Consider the following 20,411-nt stretch of genomic DNA (forward strand, 5'->3'; position numbering starts at 1 on the left):
AGACGTCTGAATGGGCTGTGTTTCTACTGTGGTGATTCCACTCATGCTATCTCTGATTGTCCTAAGCGCACTAAGCGGTTTGCTAGGTCTGCCACCATTGGTACGGTACAGTCAAAATTTCTTCTGTCCGTTACCTTGATCTGCTCTTTGTCATCGTACTCTGTCATGGCATTTGTGGATTCAGGCGCTGCCCTGAATTTGATGGACTTGGAGTATGCTAGGCGTTGTGGGTTTTTCTTGGAGCCCTTGCAGTGTCCTATTCCATTGAGAGGAATTAATGCTACGCCTTTGGCCAAGAATAAGCCTCAGTACTGGACACAGCTGACCATGTGCATGGCTCCTGCACATCAGGAGGTTATTCGCTTTCTGGTGTTGCATAATCTGCATGATGTGGTCGTGTTGGGGTTGCCATGGCTACAAGTCCATAATCCAGTATTAGATTGGAAATCCATGTCTGTCTCCAGCTGGGGTTGTCAGGGGGTACATGGTGATGTCCCATTTCTGTCAATTTCGTCAATCACCCCTTCTGAGGTTCCAGAGTTCTTGTCTGATTACCGGGATGTATTTGATGAGCCCAAGTCCGATACCCTACCTCCGCATAGGGATTGTGATTGTGCTATCGATTTGATTCCTGGTAGTAAATTCCCAAAAGGTCGACTGTTTAATTTATCTGTGCCTGAGCACGCCGCTATGCGGAGTTATGTGAAGGAGTCCTTGGAGAAGGGGCATATTCGCCCGTCATCGTCGCCATTAGGAGCAGGGTTCTTTTTTGTAGCCAAGAAGGTTCGCTGAGACCTTGTATAGATTACCGCCATCTAAATAAGATCACGGTTAAATTTCAGTACCCCTTGCCGTTGTTATCTGATTTGTTTGCTCGGATTAAGGGGGCTAGTTGGTTCACCAAGATAGATCTTCGTGGTGCGTATAATCTTGTGCGTATTTAGCGAGGCGATGAATGGAAAACTACATTTAATACGCCCGAGGGCCATTTTGAGTATCTAGTAATGCCATTCGGACTTGCCAATGCTCCATCAGTGTTTCAGTCCTTTATGCATGACATCTTCCGAGAGTACCTGGATAAATTCCTGATTGTGTACTTGGATGACATTTTGATCTTCTCGGATGATTGGGAGTCTCATGTGAAGCAGGTCAGAACGGTGTTTCAGGTCCTGCGTGCTAATTCTTTGTTTGTGAAGGGATCAAAGTGTCTCTTTGGTGTTCAGAATGTTTCATTTTTGGGGTTCATCTTTTCCCCTTCTACTATCGACATGGACCCTGTTAAGGTCCAAGCCATCCATGATTGGACTCAGCCGACATCTCTGAAAAGTCTGCAAAAGTTCCTGGGCTTTGCTAATTTTTATCGTCGCTTCATCTACAATTTTTCTAGTATTGCTAAACCATTGACCGATTTGACCAAGAAGGGTGCTGATGTGGTCAATTGGTCTTCTGCTGCTGTGGAAGCTTTTCAAGAGTTGAAGCGTCGTTTTTCTTCTGCCCCTGTGTTGTGTCAACCAGATGTTTCGCTTCCATTCCAGGTCGAGGTTGATGCTTCTGAGATTGGAGCAGGGGCTGTTTTGTCGCAGAGAAGTTCTGATTGCTCGGTGATGAAACCATGCGCCTTCTTTTCCTGGAAGTTTTCGCCTGCTGAGCGAAATTATGATGTGGGCAATCGAGAGTTGCTGGCCATGAAGTGGGCATTCGAGGAGTGGCGTCATTGGCTTGAAGGAGCTAAGCATCGCGTGGTGGTCTTGACTGATCATAAGAACTTGACTTATCTCGAGTCTGCCAAGCGGTTGAATCCTAGACAGGCTCGTTGGTCGTTGTTTTTTGCCCGTTTTGACTTTGTGATTTCGTACCTTCCGGGCTCTAAAAATGTGAAGGCGGATGCTCTGTCTACGAGTTTTGTGCCCGACTCTCCGGGTTTATCTGAGCCGGCGGGTATCCTCAAAGAGGGAGTAATTGTGTCTGCCATCTCCCCTGATTTGCGGCGGGTGCTGCAAAAATTTCAGGCTAATAAACCTGATCGTTGCCCAGCGGAGAAACTGTTTGTCCCTGATAGGTGGACGAATAAAGTTATCTCTGAGGTTCATTGTTCGGTGTTGGCTGGTCATCCTGGAATCTTTGGTACCAGAGAGTTAGTGGCTAGATCCTTTTGGTGGCCATCTCTGTCGCGGGATGTGCGTTCTTTTGTGCAGTCCTGTGGGATTTGTGCTCGGGCTAAGCCCTGCTGTTCTCGTGCCAGTGGGTTGCTTTTGCCCTTGCCGGTCCCGAAGAGGCCTTGGACACATATCTCTATGGATTTTATTTCAGATCTTCCCGTCTCTCAAAAGATGTCAGTCATTTGGGTGGTCTGTGATCGCTTCTCTAAGATGGTCCATTTGGTACCCTTGTCTAAATTACCTTCCTCCTCTGATTTGGTGCCATTGTTCTTCCAGCATGTGGTTCGTTTACATGGCATTCCAGAGAATATCGTTTCTGACAGAGGTTCCCAGTTTGTTTCGAGGTTTTGGCGAGCCTTTTGTGGTAGGATGGGCATTGACTTGTCTTTTTCCTCGGCTTTCCATCCTCAGACTAATGGCCAGACCGAACGAACCAATCAGACCTTGGAAACATATCTGAGATGCTTTGTTTCTGCTGATCAGGATGACTGGGTGTCCTTTTTGCCTTTGGCTGAGTTCGCCCTTAATAATCGGGCCAGCTCGGCTACCTTGGTTTCGCCGTTTTTCTGCAACTCTGGGTTCCATCCTCGTTTCTCTTCAGGGCAGGTTGAGTCTTCGGACTGTCCTGGTGTGGATACTGTGGTGGACAGGTTGCAGCAGATTTGGACTCATGTAGTGGACAATTTGACCTTGTCCCAGGAGAAGGCTCAACGTTTCGCTAATCGCAGACGCTGTGTGGGTCCCCGACTTCGTGTTGGGGATTTGGTTTGGTTATCTTCTCGTCATATTCCTATGAAGGTTTCCTCTCCTAAGTTTAAACCTCGTTTCATTGGTCCGTATAGGATTTCTGAGGTTCTTAATCCTGTGTCTTTTCGTCTGACCCTTCCAGATTCTTTTTCCATACATAACGTATTCCATAGGTCATTGTTGCGGAGATACGTGGCACCTATGGTTCCATCTGTTGATCCGCCTGCCCCGGTTTTGGTGGAGGGGGAGTTGGAGTATATTGTGGAGAAGATTTTGGATTCTCGTGTTTCAAGACGGAAACTCCAGTATCTGGTTAAGTGGAAGGGTTATGCTCAGGAAGATAATTCCTGGGTCTTTGCCTCTGATGTCCATGCTCCCGATCTTGTTCGTGCCTTTCATATGGCTCATCCTGGTCGTCCTGGGGGCTCTGGTGAGGGTTCAGTGACCCCTCCTCAAGGGGGGGGTACTGTTGTGAATTCTGTGGCAGAGCTCCCTCCTGTGGTCACAAGTGGTACTTCGGCTGATTCTCTCTGTGAGCTTCCGTTGGTGGAGGAGAGTGGTATTGCGGCTTCTGAGTTTCCTTCCTCAGGTGATGTGGTGAAGTCGTTAGGTGCTGCTCTATTTAACTCCACCTAGTGCTTTATTCCTGGCCTCCAGTCAATGTTCTAGTATTGGACCTGTTTCCTCCTGGATCGTTCCTGTGGCCTGCTGCTCTGCATAGCTAAGTTCTGCTTTGCTATTTTGTTTGCTGTTTTTTCTGTCCAGCTTGTCTATTTGTTTTTTCTTGCTTGCTGGAAGCTCTGGGACGCAGAGGGTGTACCTCCGTGCCTTTAGTTCGGTACGGAGGGTCTTTTTGCCCCCTTTGCGTGGTTGTTTGTAGGGTTTTGTGTTGACCGCAAAGTTACCTTTCCTATCCTCGCTCTGTTCAGAAAGTCGGGCCTCACTTTGCTAAATCTATTTCATCTCTACGTTTTTCTTTTCATCTTAACTCACAGTCATATGTGGGGGCTGCCTTTTCCTTTGGGGTATTTCTCTGAGGCAAGGTAGGCTTATTTTCTATCTTCAGGCTAGCTAGTTTCTCAGGCTGTGCCGAGTTGCATAGGGAGCGTTAGGCGCAATCCACGGCTGCCTCTAGTGTGGTTGGAGAGGATTAGGGATTGTGGTCAGCAGAGTTCCCACGTCTCAGAGCTCGTTCTATGTTTTTGGGTTATTGTCAGGTCACTGTATGTGCTCTGACCTCTATGTCCATTGTGGTACTGAATTACCTTATCATAACACCCCTATGTATAAGAATATAACTGCTATAATACTGCCCATATGTATAAGAATATAACTACTATAATACTGCCCCTATGTACAAGAATATAACTACTATAATACTGCCCCTACGTACAGGAATATAACTACTATAATACTGCTCCTATGTACAAGAATATAACTACTATAATACTGCCCCTACGTACAAGAATATAACTACTATAATACTGCCCCCTATGCACAAGAATATAACTACTATAATACTGCTCCTATGTATAAGAATATAACTACTATAATACTGCCCATATGTATGAAAATATAACTACTATAATACTGCCCCTATGTAGAAGAATATAACTACTATAATACTGCTCCTATGTACAAGAATATAACTACTATAATCAGTGGCGTAACTACAAAGTGAGGGGCCCCGATGTGAACTTTCAAATGGGGCCCCCCGCGCCAAAATATTTCCCACCGAAATTCACATTTTCCCTATTCATTTCGCACACTATAGTTGTGTTGCAATGTTGTATAGTCTGACCTAATACTGCCCTGTACTCGCTGAGAAAAATGATTTTATAACTAACATGTCCCTACAGTAATATGTCCTCCCTCGCTCTAATTCCAAGCGCACTCCCGGCGTTTGAAATCTGTGTGCTGTTCAGAGGCGTAGCTAGAGCTTTTGCCGCCCGGGGCTGTTCCCGAGTTTGGCGCCCCCCCACCTCCCCCGGCTCAATACACACAAAGGTTACCAAAAATGGTTTTCCTGTTTTGTAGAACTTAAACTGGGCCTAATGGTGTCACCCCCACATCCCAAACCTGTGACGTAATACCACCACACCATGACCAGACCACATAGTGACCGAATAATACTACATACAAGGGACAAATACCACAACACCATTTCCAGACCACATATTACCACCACATAGTGACTGAATACTACAATACTGATCAGTAATAAAAAAAAACAACACAATACTATCACCATAAGTGCCAGTATTCACAGGAGATCTGTACTTAGTATGCAGTGTCTGTGTAGAGGTAATACAGAGATCACTGGTGGTATTATACACAGGAGCTCTGTATATAATGTATAGATAATACAGTGATCACTGGTGACATTGTACACAGGACCTCTGTATATAGTATACAGTGTATAGTGTCAGTGTATAGGTAACACTGACTCACCAGTGACGTCTCTAGGTGAAGTCCTTCATCTTTCATCCAGCATAGACCGCCATCATTCCTTCCAGCCAGGACTCGTTTCTGCAGGAAATAACACAGTTATCTCGAGCTCCGCTTGCAGAACACATTACTTAACTTTTCACAACTTCTACATTACATCACATGAAGAAAAAAAGGCGATATAGTGTCGTTCTGCATAGTAACAGGACCGCCCCCCCATTTAAAACAGTATACTCAAAAAATAAAATAAATACATCACTGCAGTAATAATATCCCTTAATTAGCCCCTATGGTAATAATATTCCCCACCCTGGCCCCGTGTGTCTCATTCCTGGCTCCAGCCATATGTTCTCGCATCCTGCCCTCATGAGTATCCATTCTACCCCATATGATCTCCACATCCTGCCCCACCAGCCTCCATCGTATCCATCCTGCCCCATGATCCAATCCTGCCCCGTGTCTCCAATCATGCCCCGTGCCTACATTCTGCCCATGCCTCAAGTCCTGCCCCCAGTGTGTCCAGCAATCTGCCCCAGTGTGTCCAGCATATTACCCCCAGTGTGTCCAGCAATCTGCCCCAGTATGTCCAGCACTGCCCCCAGTGTGTCCAGCAATCTGCCCCAGTGTTCAGCATTGCCCCAGTGTGTCCAGCAGTCTGCCCCAGTGTGTCCAGCATATTACCCCCAGTGTGTCCAGCATATTACCCCCAGTGTCCAGCATTGCCCCAGTGTGTCCAGCATATTACCCCCAGTGTCCAGCATTGCCCCAGTGTGTCCAGCAGTCTGCCCCAGTGTGTCCAGCATATTACCCCCAGTGTGTCCAGCATATTACCCCCAGTGTCCAGCATTGCCCCAGTGTGTCCAGCATATTACCCCCAGTGTGTCCAGCATATTACCCCCAGTGTCCCCAGCATATTACCCCCAGTGTCCCCAGCATATTACCCCCAGTGTCCAGCATTGCCCCAGTGTGTCCAGCATATTACCCCCAGTGTGTCCAGCAATCTGCCCCAGTGTCCAGCATTGCCCCAGTGTGTCCAGAAATCTGCCCCAGGGTCTCCAGCATTGCCTCAATGTGTCCAAAAATCTGCCCCAGTGTCCAGCATTGCCCAAGTGTGTCCAGAAGTCTGCCCCAGGGTCTCCAGCATTGCCCCAGTATGTCCAGAAATCTGCCCCAGTGTGTCCAGAAATCTGCCCCAGGGTCTCCAGTATTGGCCCAGTGTCCAGCAATCTGCCCCATGGTCAAAGGTATTGCCCCAGTGTGTCCAGCATTCTGCCCCATGGTCTCCAGTATTGCCCCAGTGTGTCCAGCAATCTGCCCCATGGTCTCCAGCATTGCCCCCAGACAGAGTCAGAGATAAAGAAAAAAAAAAAAAGTAAAATCCTCACCTCTCCCGTTCCTAGCGCAGGTCCGGAGGGAAGGTCCAGGGAAGGTGCAGGGAAGAAGCAGGGTAGGTCCAGGGAAGGAGCAGGGAAGGTCCAGGGAAGGTCCCAGGGAAGGTGCAGGGAAGGTGCCAGGGAAGGAGCAGGGAAGGTGCCAGGGAAGGAGCAGGGAAGGTGCCAGGGAAGGTCCCAGGGAAGGTGCAGGGAAGGTGCCAGGGAAGGAGCAGGGAAGGTGCCAGGGAAGGAGCAGGTAGTGCCAGGGAAGGAGCAGGGAAGGTCCAGGGAAGGTCCCAGGGAAGGTGCAGGGAAGGTGCCAGGGAAGGAGCAGGGAAGGTGCCAGGGAAGGAGCAGGGAAGGTGCCAGGGAAGGAGCAGGTAGTGCCAGGGAAGGAACAGGGAAGGTGCCAGGGAAGAAGCAGGGAAGGTGCCAGGGAAGAAGCAGGGAAGGTCCCAGGGAAGGTGCAGGGAAGGTGCCAGGGAAGGTGAAGGGAAGAAGCAGGGAACGTGCCAGGGAAGGTCACAGGGAAGGTGCCAGGGAGGGTGCAGGGAAGAAGCAGGGAAGGTGCAGGGAAGGTCCCAGGGAAGGTGCCAGGGAAGGTGAAGGGAAGGTGCCATGGAGGGTGCAGGGAAGGTGCAGGGAAGGTGCCAGGCTGTAATGCCAGCACATATAGTGGCAGCACCAGGAATACGGGGTATTAACTCTGTCAGCACCAGAGGGAGGCAGGAACCTCCACCAGCTCCAGAACATGGCAGGTGCCAGGCTGAAGCCAACACTTTACATGAGCGGCACCAACAATAAGGATGAACCTGGGAATTCCCGGGACTCTGCACTCAGAGGGCAGTGATGGAGGAAGGAAATCCACCGACTCCAGAGGTCCCTGCTCCCTACAGAGGAGAGGATTGCCAGCATGGAGCTGAGCTTTGTAGTTCCACAGCCGCAGGAGATCTGTAGCAGCCGCCAGCCCTGGAGGCCTCTGCAGCAGGGAATATGGGACATGTAGCAGAGCCGGCTGTGTGCTTTATCATCTCACAGCTCTGCTATTCTGCGTCTGCGAATAAACCTCAGCTCTGCTGATCCGCTACATCATACACACTCAGCTCTGCTACATTTCTCTGCATAAGTCAGGCTCTGCTGTGCCACGTCTAAGAAAACACAGAACTATTTTAGCTCTGCTACATCTCCACAAACTCAGCTACATCTGGACAAAGTCATCCGGACACGTGTGGATAAAACACTGCAGCCCTGCTACAAATAACAAACATGGCACTGCTACATCTTACACTGCTGCTGACCACTCTCTACACCATGACAACTCCCTGCAAACACCGGGCCCCTCAGCACTGCTACATCTGACTGACTCACTCCCAAACATGGAGACAATCTCAGCTCGGCTCCATATCTGCCGGCACAGCAGAGCTGATGAGAACAGGAACTTTTCCGATTGTAATGAAGTTCTGCAGCGGCTGCCACTTACAGGGGAGATGAGGCTGAGGAGCAGGGAGAGCAGCAGGCAGGGGGCCAGTCCTGACTCCTTTCCTTTGGTGCGACTCACTGAAGGACCTGTGTGGACACGCCTCTCCAGGTCACATGGTTGGATCATGTGACTGCATTGACTCCATCCATCTTCCCCCATGTAATTGGAGGACCTGCGGTGACGGCTCCCTGCTGCGGGTCACTCACAAATGGTTTGGTCGGTGAGTCATTCATTCTCCTTCGCTATTGTCCATGGACGGAAGGGCGGGGGCGGGTCCGGGCCCTTAGGAAGTCCGGGCCCCGTCGCAATTGCGACCTCTGCGACAGCTATAGTTACGCCCCTGACTATAATACTGCCCCCTATGCACAAGAATATAACTACTATAATACTGCCCCTATGTACAAGAATATAACTACTATAATACTGCCCCTATGTACAAGAATATAACTACTATAATACTGCCCCTATGTACAAGAATATAACTACTATAATACTGCCCCCTATGCACAAGAATATAACTACTATAATACTGCCCCTATGTACAAGAATATAACTACTATAATACTGCCCCTATGTACAAGAATATAACTACTATAATACTGCCCCCTATGCACAAGAATATAACTACTATAATACTGCCCCTATGTACAAGAATATAACTACTATAATACTGCCCCTATGTACAAGAATATAACTACTATAATACTGCCCCTACGTACAGGAATATAACTACTATAATACTGCTCCTATGTACAAGAATATAACTACTATAATACTGCCCCTATGTACAAGAATATAACTACTATAATACTGCCCCCTATGCACAAGAATATAACTACTATAATACTGCTCCTATGTATAAGAATATAACTACTATAATACTGCCCCTATGTACAAGAATATAACTACTGTAATACTGCCCCTATGTACAAGAATATAACTACTATAATACTGCTCCTATGTATAAGAATATAACTACTATAATACTGCCCATATGTATAAAAATATAACTACTATAATACTGCCCCTATGTACAAGAATATAACTACTATAATACTGCTCCTATGTACAAGAATATAACTAGTATAATACTGCCCCTATGTACAAGAATATAACTACTATAATACTGCCCCTATCTACAAGAATATAACTACTATAATACTGCCCCTATGTACAAGAATATAACTAGTATAATACTGCCCCCTATGCACAAGAATATAACTACTATAATACTGCTCCTATGTATAAGAATATAACTACTATAATACTGCCCCTATGTACAAGAATATAACTACTGTAATACTGCCCCTATGTACAAGAATATAACTACTATAATACTGCTCCTATGTATAAGAATATAACTACTATAATACTGCCCATATGTATAAAAATATAACTACTATAATACTGCCTCTATGTACAAGAATATAACTACTATAATACTGCTCCTATGTACAAGAATATAACTACTATAATACTACTCCTATGTACAAGAATATAACTATAATACTGCTCCTATGTACAAGAATATAACTACTATAATACTGCCCCTATGTACAAGAATATAACTACTATAATACTGCCCCCTATGCACAAGAATATAACTACTATAATACTGCTCCTATGTATAAGAATATAACTACTATAATACTGCCCCTATGTACAAGAATATAACTACTGTAATACTGCCCCTATGTACAAGAATATAACTACTATAATACTGCTCCTATGTATAAGAATATAACTACTATAATACTGCCCATATGTATAAAAATATAACTACTATAATACTGCCCCTATGTACAAGAATATAACTACTATAATACTGCTCCTATGTACAAGAATATAACTACTATAATACTACTCCTATGTACAAGAATATAACTACTATAATACTGCTCCTATGTACAAGAATAGAACTACTATAATACTGCCCCCTATGCACAAGAATATAACTACTATAATACTGCTCCTATGTACAAGAATATAACTACTATAATACTGCCCCTATGTACAAGAATATAACTACTATAATACTGGTCCTATGTACAAGAATATAACTGCTATAATACTGCCCCTATGTACAAGAATATAACTACTATAATACTGCTCCTATGTACAAGAATATAACTACTATAATACTGCCCCTATGTAGAAGATTAAACACAACCACAGATGCACCACAACACTGTATACTTATACCTGTGCCATAATGGCAATATATACTAATGGAATTTAATATAAGTGACCAGTGCTCTGTGGAGGAAAAGAATGTGGACCAAACCACTATCCAAGGACAAGAACACCCACGACCAAAGTATAGATTAGTACCAGGCAAGACACCAGGCAGAGAATAGATATAAAATGCCTTTATTACATATGATTGGCAAATAAATATATTTTACAAAACATAATTTGTGCGCACAAAAAACCAAAGGGAATTATTTATCATTAAAAACAATATAAAAAAATATATATATATATATGATGGGAGATGGAATAATATAACGGACTGACCCAAAAATGTTTCTTTATACAAAGGCAGGAGCAATCGCTAAAAATAGCCACATGACCAAAGAAAAAACAGAAATATGAGAAAAAAATATTAAAAAGCCGCGATGAAAAATGGAAAAACGGTGTGGAAAGAGAATTCCAGAGGTAGTAAATGAGAATAGACCGCCCTATCTAAAGTGCTAAATGACAAAAAAAAAATTTTTTATAAAAAAATATAAATAAATAATAAAAATACCAATTATATAAGGTGCACAGAAAACAGTGTGCAAAATAAGCAATATTTAGAAATAGTCACACAGGGTTATATAAACCAAGATAATAGAGTGCAAATAAGCAAGAAGGGTGTACACAATGGCGGTACATAAAACCACAACTAAACCATCTGGCCACAAAACATATCCCAATGTGAATAGGTAATCGGCTAGCAGCCGAATAGGGCTGCAGAAAAAAGTTTGGACTTAAAAACCCTGTGATTGCACTTTTTTCTGCAGCCCTATTCGGCTGCTAGCCGATTACCTATTCACATTGGGATATGTTTTGTGGCCAGATGGTTTAGTTGTGGTTTTATGTACCGCCATTGTGTACACCCTTCTTGCTTATTTGCACTCTATTATCTTGGTTTATATAACCCTGTGTGACTATTTCTAAATATTGCTTATTTTGCACACTGTTTTCTGTGCACCTTATATAATTGGTATTTTTATTATTTATTTATATTTTTTTATAAAAAAAATTTTTTTTGTCATTTAGCACTTTAGATAGGGCGGTCTATTCTCATTTACTACCTCTGGAATTCTCTTTCCACACCGTTTTTCCATTTTTCATCGCGGCTTTTTAATATTTTTTTCTCATATTTCTGTTTTTTCTTTGGTCATGTGGCTATTTTTAGCGATTGCTCCTGCCTTTGTATAAAGAAACATTTTTGGGTCAGTCCATTATATTATTCCATCTCCCATTATATATATACTGTATATATATATATATATATATATATATATATATATATATATATATATATATATTTTTATATTGTTTTTAATGATAAATAATTCCCTTTGTTTTTTTGTGCGCACAAATTACCGGTATGTTTTGTAAAATATATTTATTTGCCAATCATATGTAATAAAGGCATTTTATATCTATTCTCTGCCTGGTGTCTTGCCTGGTACTAATCTATACTTTGGTCGTGGGTGTTCTTGCCCTATGTAGAAGAATATAATTACTATAATACTGCTCCTATGTATAAGAATATAACTACTATAATACTGCCCCTATGTACAAGAATATAACTACTATAATACTGCTCCTATGTACAAGAATATAACTACTATAATACTGCCCCTATGTACAAGAATATAACTACTATAATACTGCCCCTATGTACAAGAATATAACTACTATAATACTGCCCCCTATGTACAAGAATATAACTACTATAATACTGCTCCCTATATAGAAGAATATAACTACTATAATACTGCCCCTATGTACAAGAATATAACTACTATAATACTGCTCCTATGTACAAGAATATAACTACTATAATACTGCTCCCTATGTAGAAAAATATAACTACTATAATACTGCCCCTATGTACAAGAATATAACTACTATAATACTGCCCCTATGTACAAGAATATAACTACTATAATACTGCCCCTATGTACAAGAATATAACTACTGTAATACTGCCCCTATGTACAAGAATATAACTACTATAATACTGCCCCCTATGTACACGAATATAACTACTATAATACTGCTCCTATGTACAAGAATAGAACTACTATAATGCTGCCCCTATGTACAAGAATATAACTACTATAATACTGCCCTATGTACAAGAATATAACTACTATAATACTGCCCCTATATACAATTATTATTATTATTATACATTTTTATAGCGCCATTTATTCCATGGCGCTTTACATGTGAAATAATATAACTACTATAATACTGCCCCTATGTAGAAGAATATAACTACTATAATACTGCCCCATGTAGAAGAATATAACTACTATAATACTGCTCCTATGTACAAGAATATAACTACTATAATACTGCCCCTATGTACAAGAATATAACTACTATAATACTGCCTCTATGTACAAAAATATAACTACTATAATACTGCCTCTATGTACAAGAATATAACTACTATAATACTGCTCCTATGTACAAGAATATAACTACTATAATACTGCTCCCTATGTAGAAGAATATAATTACTATAATACTGCTCCTATGTATAAGAATATAACTAATATAATACTGCCCCTATGTACAAGAATATAACTACTATAATACTGCCCCTATGTACAAGAATATAACTACTATAATACTGCCCCTATGTACAAGAATATAACTACTATAATACTGCCCCTATGTACAAGAATATAACTACTATAATACTGCCCCCTATGTACACGAATATAACTACTATAATACTGCTCCTATGTACAAGAATATAACTACTATAATGCTGCCCCTATGTAGAAGAATATAACTACTATAATACTGCCCTATGTACAAGAATATAACTACTATAATACTGCCCCTATATACAATAATATAACTACTATAATACTGCCCCTATGTAGAAGAATATAACTACTATAATACTGCCCCTATGTAGAAGAATATAACTACTATAATACTGCTCCTATGTACAAGAATATAACTACTATAATACTGCCCCTATGTACAAGAATATAACTACTATAATACTGCCTCTATGTACAAGAATATAACTACTATAATACTGCCTCTATGTACAAGAATATAACTACTATAATCCTGCCCCTATGTACAAGAATATAACTACTATAATACTGCCCCTATATACAATAATATAACTACTATAATACTGCCCCTATGTACAAGAATATAACTACTATAATACTGCCCCTATATACAATAATATAACTACTATAATACTGCCCCTATGTAGAAGAATATAACTACTATAATACTGCCCCCTATGTAGAAGAATATAACTACTATAATACTGCTCCTATGTACAAGAATATAACTACTATAATACTGCCCCTATGTACAAGAATATAACTACTATAATACTGCTCCTATGTACAAGAATATATCTACTATAATACTGCCCCCTATGTAGAAGAATATAACTACTATAATACTGCCCCTATATACAATAATATAACTACTATAATACTGCCCCTATGTAGAAGAATATAACTACTATAATACTGCCCCCTATGTAGAAGAATATAACTACTATAATACTGCTCCTATGTACAAGAATATAACTACTATAATACTGCCCTTATGTACAAGAATATAACTACTATAATACTGCTCCTATGTACAAGAATATATCTACTATAATACTGCCCCCTATGTAGAAGAATATAACTACTATAATACTGCCCCTATATACAATAATATAACTACTATAATACTGCCCCTATGTAGAAGAATATAACTACTATAATACTGCTCCTATGTACAAGAATATAACTACTATAATACTGCCCTTATGTACAAGAATATAACTACTATAATACTGCGTCTTGTAGATACGGTATTTACAGTGTATTATAACTGACGTTCTGGGTTTTCTCGGACACGGGGCTTGTTCTGGTTGTTAGCGGCTCTTGCGCTGCGCTGCGGGGCCTCTGCTGTATGTAAACCAGATTGTGTATATAGAACAGGACAGGCCGTGTTAAGCGTTGCCACTTGTGTCTGCGGTGAAGCATTTTGTATAATGTAGGTTCTTGGGTTTCACATTTAAATGCATTCACCGTCATGTTTTTCAGATTTTTTTTCCTCTTTTCCTCAAATTGAGAATTATATTTCTCTGTAAAACTTGGCGCTGACATCACAAGGCTGCTCGCAGTCATATTTTATACAAATCACAACATTTCAGACTGCAGTTTTCACAGTGTACATGAAAACATCCTTGATTTACTCACGGAATTCTTCCTCCTCACAAAGAAGCATATTATTGAACCGTGATGAAAAATACAATCTGCATTTTATTAGACACTGGGGAGATTTATTACCGACATCTCGTATATTTCCATCTTGTTGGAGATTAGATCCTTCTGTATCATACATGGCTGCTCCCCCCATCTCTGCCCCATAAAAACGGTGTATTGGCCAATATTTACCTACCACTATTATATTAATTCATGAAAATGGACTGTACAGAGCACACAAAGCATAATACTGAATTATATTCTTATCTTTTATGGAAAATGTTCTGCGGATTATTTTATTCTGCATAGGTGGCAGATTTACAATAGTTTTATTCTTTTTCATGATGCAGTATTACAGTAGTTATATTCTTGTACATAGGAGCAGTATTATTGAAGCTATATCCTTGTACATAGGGGCAGTATTATAGTAGTTATATTCTTGTACATAGGGGCAGTATTATAGTAGTTATATTCTTGTACATAGGAGCAGTATTATAGTAGTTATATTCTTGTACATAGGAGCAGTATTATAGTAGTTATATTCTTGTACATAGGAGCAGTATTATAGTAGATATATTCTTGTACATAGGAGCAGTATTATAGTAGATATATTCTTGTATATAGGAGCAGTATTATAGTAGCTATATTCTTGTACATAGGAGCAGTATTATAGTAGTTATATTCTTGTACATAGGAGCAGTATTATAGTAGCTATATTATTGTACATAGGGGGCAATATTATAGTAGTTTTATTCTTGTACATAGGTGCAGTATTATAATAGTTATATTCTTGTACATAGGAGGCAGTATTATAGTAGTTATATTCTTGTACATAGGAGCAGTATTATAGTAGTTACATTCTTATACATAGGAGCAGTATTATTGTAGTTATATTCTTGCATATAGGGGCAGTATTATAGTAGTTATATTCTTGCACATAGGGGCAGTATTATAGTAGTTATATTCTTGTACATAGGGGCAGTATTATAGTAGTTATATTCTTGTACATAGGAGCATTATTATAGTAGTTATATTCTTGTATATAGGGGCAGTATTATAGTAGTTATATTCTTGTACATAGGGGCAGTATTATAGTAGTTATATTCTTGTACATAGGGGCAGTATTATAGTAGTTATATTCTTGTACATAGGGGCAGTATTATAGTAGTTATATTCTTGTACATAGGGGCAGTATTATAGTAGTTATATTCTTGTACATAGGGGCAGTATTATAGTAGTTATATTCTTGTACATAGGGGCAGTATTATAGTAGTTATATTCTTGTACATAGGAGGCAGTATTATAGTAGTTATATTCTTGTACATAGGAGCAGTATTATAGTAGTTACATTCTTATACATAGGAGCAGTATTATAATAGTTATATTCTTGCATATAAGGGCAGTATTATAGTAGTTATATTCTTGCACATAGGGGCAGTATTATAGTAGTTATATTCTTGTACATAGGGGCAGTATTATAGTAGTTATATTCTTGTACATAGGGGCAGTATTATAGTAGTTATATTCCTGTACATAGGAGCAGTATTATAGTAGTTATATTCCTGTACATAGGAGCAGTATTATAGTAGTTATATTCTTGTACATAGGAGCATTATTATAGTAGTTATATTCTTGTATATAGGGGCAGTATTATAGTAGTTATATCCTTGTACATAGGGGCAGTATTATAGTAGTTATATTCTTGTACATAGGGAGCAGTATTATAGTAGTTATATTCTTGTACATAGGGGCAGTATTATAGTAGTTATATTCTTGTACATAGGGGCAGTATTATAGTAGTTATATTCCTGTACATAGGAGCAGTATTATAGTAGTTATATTCTTGTACATAGGAGCAGTATTATAGTAGTTATATTCTTGTACATAGGGGCAGTATTATAGTAGTTATATTCTTGTACATAGGGGCAGTATTATAGTAGTTATATTCTTGTACATAGGAGCATTATTATAGTAGTTATATTCTTGTATATAGGGGCAGTATTATAGTAGTTATATCCTTGTACATAGGGGCAGTATTATAGTAGTTATATTCTTGTACATAGGGAGCAGTATTATAGTAGTTATATTCTTGTACATAGGGAGCAGTATTATAGTAGTTATATTCTTGAACATAGGGGCAGTATTATAGTAGTTATATTCTTGTACATAGGGGCAGTATTATAGTAGTTATATCCTTGTACATAGGGGCAGTATTATAGTAGTTATATTCTTGTACATGGAGGGCAGTATTATAGTAATTATATTCTTGTGTATATTTACATATATACGTCTATAGTTGTATGGTAATAAATGTATAAATGCCTCTTTTGCGCTCTTCGAGTTGCAGTGTTTACAGATCATGAAAGGTTTTGATTTTCTAAAATTCTGCTTCTTATCTCACCGTATACACATTTCTTCATCTTATTTGCTTGGAATAGATAGCATTCATGACGAGATGTGACAGGAGGTATCCAGCCTTTATCACACATTCAGCTGCTTTAACAGCCGTTCCCATAAAACTTGTGAATTCCGTGGTCTACAGTAGAACAACATCAATCATCTGTTTTCTCAAGTTAATTTGGATTAAGCTGGTCATAGAAATTGGATTTATATAAATCAGTGAGACCTGTCGACGCTCTAATGTCTGCTAGACCTAGTAGACCCTTGGTTAATGGCTGCCATCAGGACCATAAGAAGCATTTGAATATTTTGTTCCTTCCTTTTTCCTCTGTTTGCCCTGAAGTTTGGCCTCCTCTCTTCCTCCATTACTGAAATTACTATTTGCCAATTTGGTGACATTTTCCGAGAAGACGCATGAATGGTCTATATGGATCGCCCCCACGTAAGGGCAATGGGGTACTCGGTACCGGGTCCTTCAGTTCCCTCAGCGAGGATGTCATGGTGGCCCGACCCGGACCGTGGCCCTATGAGGGGTGCCCAATAAAAGGCAGAGTTCGTAGATAATGGTAGTGTTCGTGACGCCACCTGTGGTATTCGGTCAGGGTGACCGACACTGCTCAGGGGTCCGCTGAGGTGTTGGAATGGCAGCTAGATGGTATACCTTCCCACAGGTGAAGTATATCCCCAGGGCTTCCCAAAAGTGTAGATGGTGATGGTGGATGGTGCAAGGTGTGGTGAATAACGAGGACACAATGGGTGCAGTCTCTTTACCTTTACTGAAGGCTTCAGCATCCACAGTCCAGAGTGCCGGATGACAGGGTAGGCAGGTTCCGGCCGGTCTGATGGCAATTCCAGAGTCCTCTTATCCAGGTGGAAATCAGTAGCCTTCCTTCTAGCGCTCGTGCGTTGTAGTACCCCCTGCTGAGCAACTCGGTAATGTCCTCTCAACTTTTGTGGATGTTATGTCTTTCTCTCTCTCTGTCCCCCAGATGGATAGGACAAACCCGTATGACGGTGGTGGCCTGAGGCTATTTTATAGGGACCCTAGAGACGCGCCTCCTCCACAATTGCCACCGTGTCTGCTTAGGTGTTTAGGTCGGACAGCCAGCTTGGAATTGACTACCCTGCCGGTCTCTGAAGTAAAGCGTAGTCTATTACTCCCTCTGTGTTCCGGCCACCGGCCCGCGCTCCAGAAGGAGGCAGCCTCTCTTAGGACAGGACTCCTTCTGGTTTTTGTTCTCCTTTTGCTGTGACTTTGTGGCTCACTCCCTACAACACAATTCCTTTTGTGTCCTTTCTTAGGATGCTGCCGCATGGGTTGCAGGCGCAGCTCCGTGTACTTTCTGTCCTCCTCAGACCGCAGTCTGGATCTGACTGGAGATCACTCCAGCCAGCTCGGCCTGGAGACCTTTCCTCGTCGGTCTCCAGCCAGGAACTCCCTCTCCACGTACTGACTAACTTCCTAACCAACCCACCAGTTTTACCCTAATGTGAGGAGTGGCCTAGTAGATAGAACTTTTTGCTCCCCCTTGTGGACTGGCGTGTGAAGTGTGTTGTGTGTTTTGTGATACCTGGTAAGGTGAACTCCTTTGGTGCCATCAGACGTAACATCTCTCCCCCTGGTGGAAGAACGACATTACTGCAACGCAGGGCTGGATTTAGGAGGTGGGTGACCCGGGGCCCATTTTGGAGGCAGGCCCATTTTTCAAGGTGCTGCAATATGTAATGCAAAAGCACAAAATGAAACGAATGCAAGTTTATTTACAAAAATCATTTACACAGAGTAATTAAAGTAAAATCATTCATTTTTTACAATCCGGGCACTTTCCTTGATTTTTGTGCTGCAAAATCACTAATGATGTCACTAAAGTCCAATTCACGCAGTATATCTGACCTTGTCAACCCTTGAAGTCCTGAAAGGGCGTTAAAGATGAAAATATGTACATATGTATGTATGTATATTGTAGAAATTTGGGCTATCTATATCAAAGTCTGCTGCTGGGCTCTATATGTCAGAGACTTCTGCTGGGCTCTATATGTATGAGAGGCTTCTGCTGGGCTGTATATATATGAGGGGCTTCTGCTGGGCTGTATATATATGAGGGGCTTCTGCTGGGCTGTATATATATGAGGGGCTTCTGCTGGGCTGTATATATATGAGGGGCTTCTGCTGGGCTGTATATATATATGAGGGGCTTCTGCTGGGCTGTATATGTATGAGAGGCTTCTGCTGGGCTGTATATGTGTGAGAGGCTTCTGCTGGGCTGTATATATATGAGGGGCTTCTGCTGGGCTCTATATGTCAGAGGCTTCTGCTGGGCTCTATATGTATGAGAGGCTTCTGCTGGGCTGTATATGTATGAGAGGCTTCTTCTGGGCTGTATATATATGAGGGGCTTCTGCTGGGCTCTATATGTCAGAGGTTTCTGCTGGGCTCTATATGTCAGAGGCTTCTGCTAGGCTGTATATATATGAGAGGCTTCTGCTGGGCTGTATATGTATGAGAGGCTTCTGCTGGGCTGTATATATATGAGGGGCTTCTGCTGGGCTGTATATATATGAGGGGCTTCTGCTGGGCTGTATATATATGAGGGGCTTCTGCTGGGCTGTATATATATGAGGGGCTTCTGCTGGGCTGTATATATATATGAGGGGCTTCTGCTGGGCTGTATATGTATGAGAGGCTTCTGCTGGGCTGTATATGTGTGAGAGGCTTCTGCTGGGCTGTATATATATGAGGGGCTTCTGCTGGGCTGTATATATATGAGGGGCTTCTGCTGGGCTGTATATATATGAGGGGCTTCTGCTGGGCTGTATATATATATGAGGGGCTTCTGCTGGGCTGTATATGTATGAGAGGCTTCTGCTGGGCTGTATATGTGTGAGAGGCTTCTGCTGGGCTGTATATATATGAGGGGCTTCTGCTGGGCTCCATATGTCAGAGGCTTCTGCTGGGCTCTATATGTATGAGAGGCTTCTGCTGGGCTGTATATGTATGAGAGGCTTCTTCTGGGCTGTATATATATGAGGGGCTTCTGCTGGGCTCTATATGTCAGAGGTTTCTGCTGGGCTCTATATGTCAGAGGCTTCTGCTAGGCTGTATATATATGAGAGGCTTCTGCTGGGCTGTATATGTATGAGAGGCTTCTGCTGAGCTGTATATATATATGAGGGGCTTCTGCTGGGCTGTATATGTATGAGAGGCTTCTATTGGGCTGTATATGTATGAGAGGCTTCTGCTAGGCTGAATATATATGAGGGGCTTCTGCTGGGCTGTATATGTATGAAAGGCTTCTGCTGGGCTGTATGTGTATGAGAGGCTTCTGCTGGGCTGTAT

At 41.6% G+C, this 20,411-nt stretch overlaps 1 protein-coding gene and 1 long non-coding RNA gene across 3 annotated transcripts in view; one reads left to right on the forward strand and one right to left on the reverse strand.

The window, feature by feature from the left end:
• The window catches only part of LOC138671282 (uncharacterized), a 136,810-nt gene extending 128,512 nt beyond the window's left edge, over positions 1–8,298 (reverse strand). Inside the window, exons 1-2 of the long non-coding RNA XR_011319447.1 lie at positions 8,208–8,298; positions 5,358–5,435 (exon numbers count right to left, since the gene is read on the reverse strand). This is a non-coding gene — a long non-coding RNA (uncharacterized lncRNA). The remainder of the gene's footprint in view (positions 1–5,357; positions 5,436–8,207) is intronic.
• TENM4 (teneurin transmembrane protein 4) overlaps positions 1–20,411 on the forward strand; it is a 1,627,060-nt gene that overhangs the window by 1,120,611 nt on the left and 486,038 nt on the right. The gene's annotated exons all lie outside the window — the stretch shown is intronic.

Source organism: Ranitomeya imitator, chromosome 3 (genome assembly GCF_032444005.1).
Source record: "Ranitomeya imitator isolate aRanImi1 chromosome 3, aRanImi1.pri, whole genome shotgun sequence".
NCBI lineage: Eukaryota > Metazoa > Chordata > Amphibia > Anura > Dendrobatidae > Ranitomeya > Ranitomeya imitator.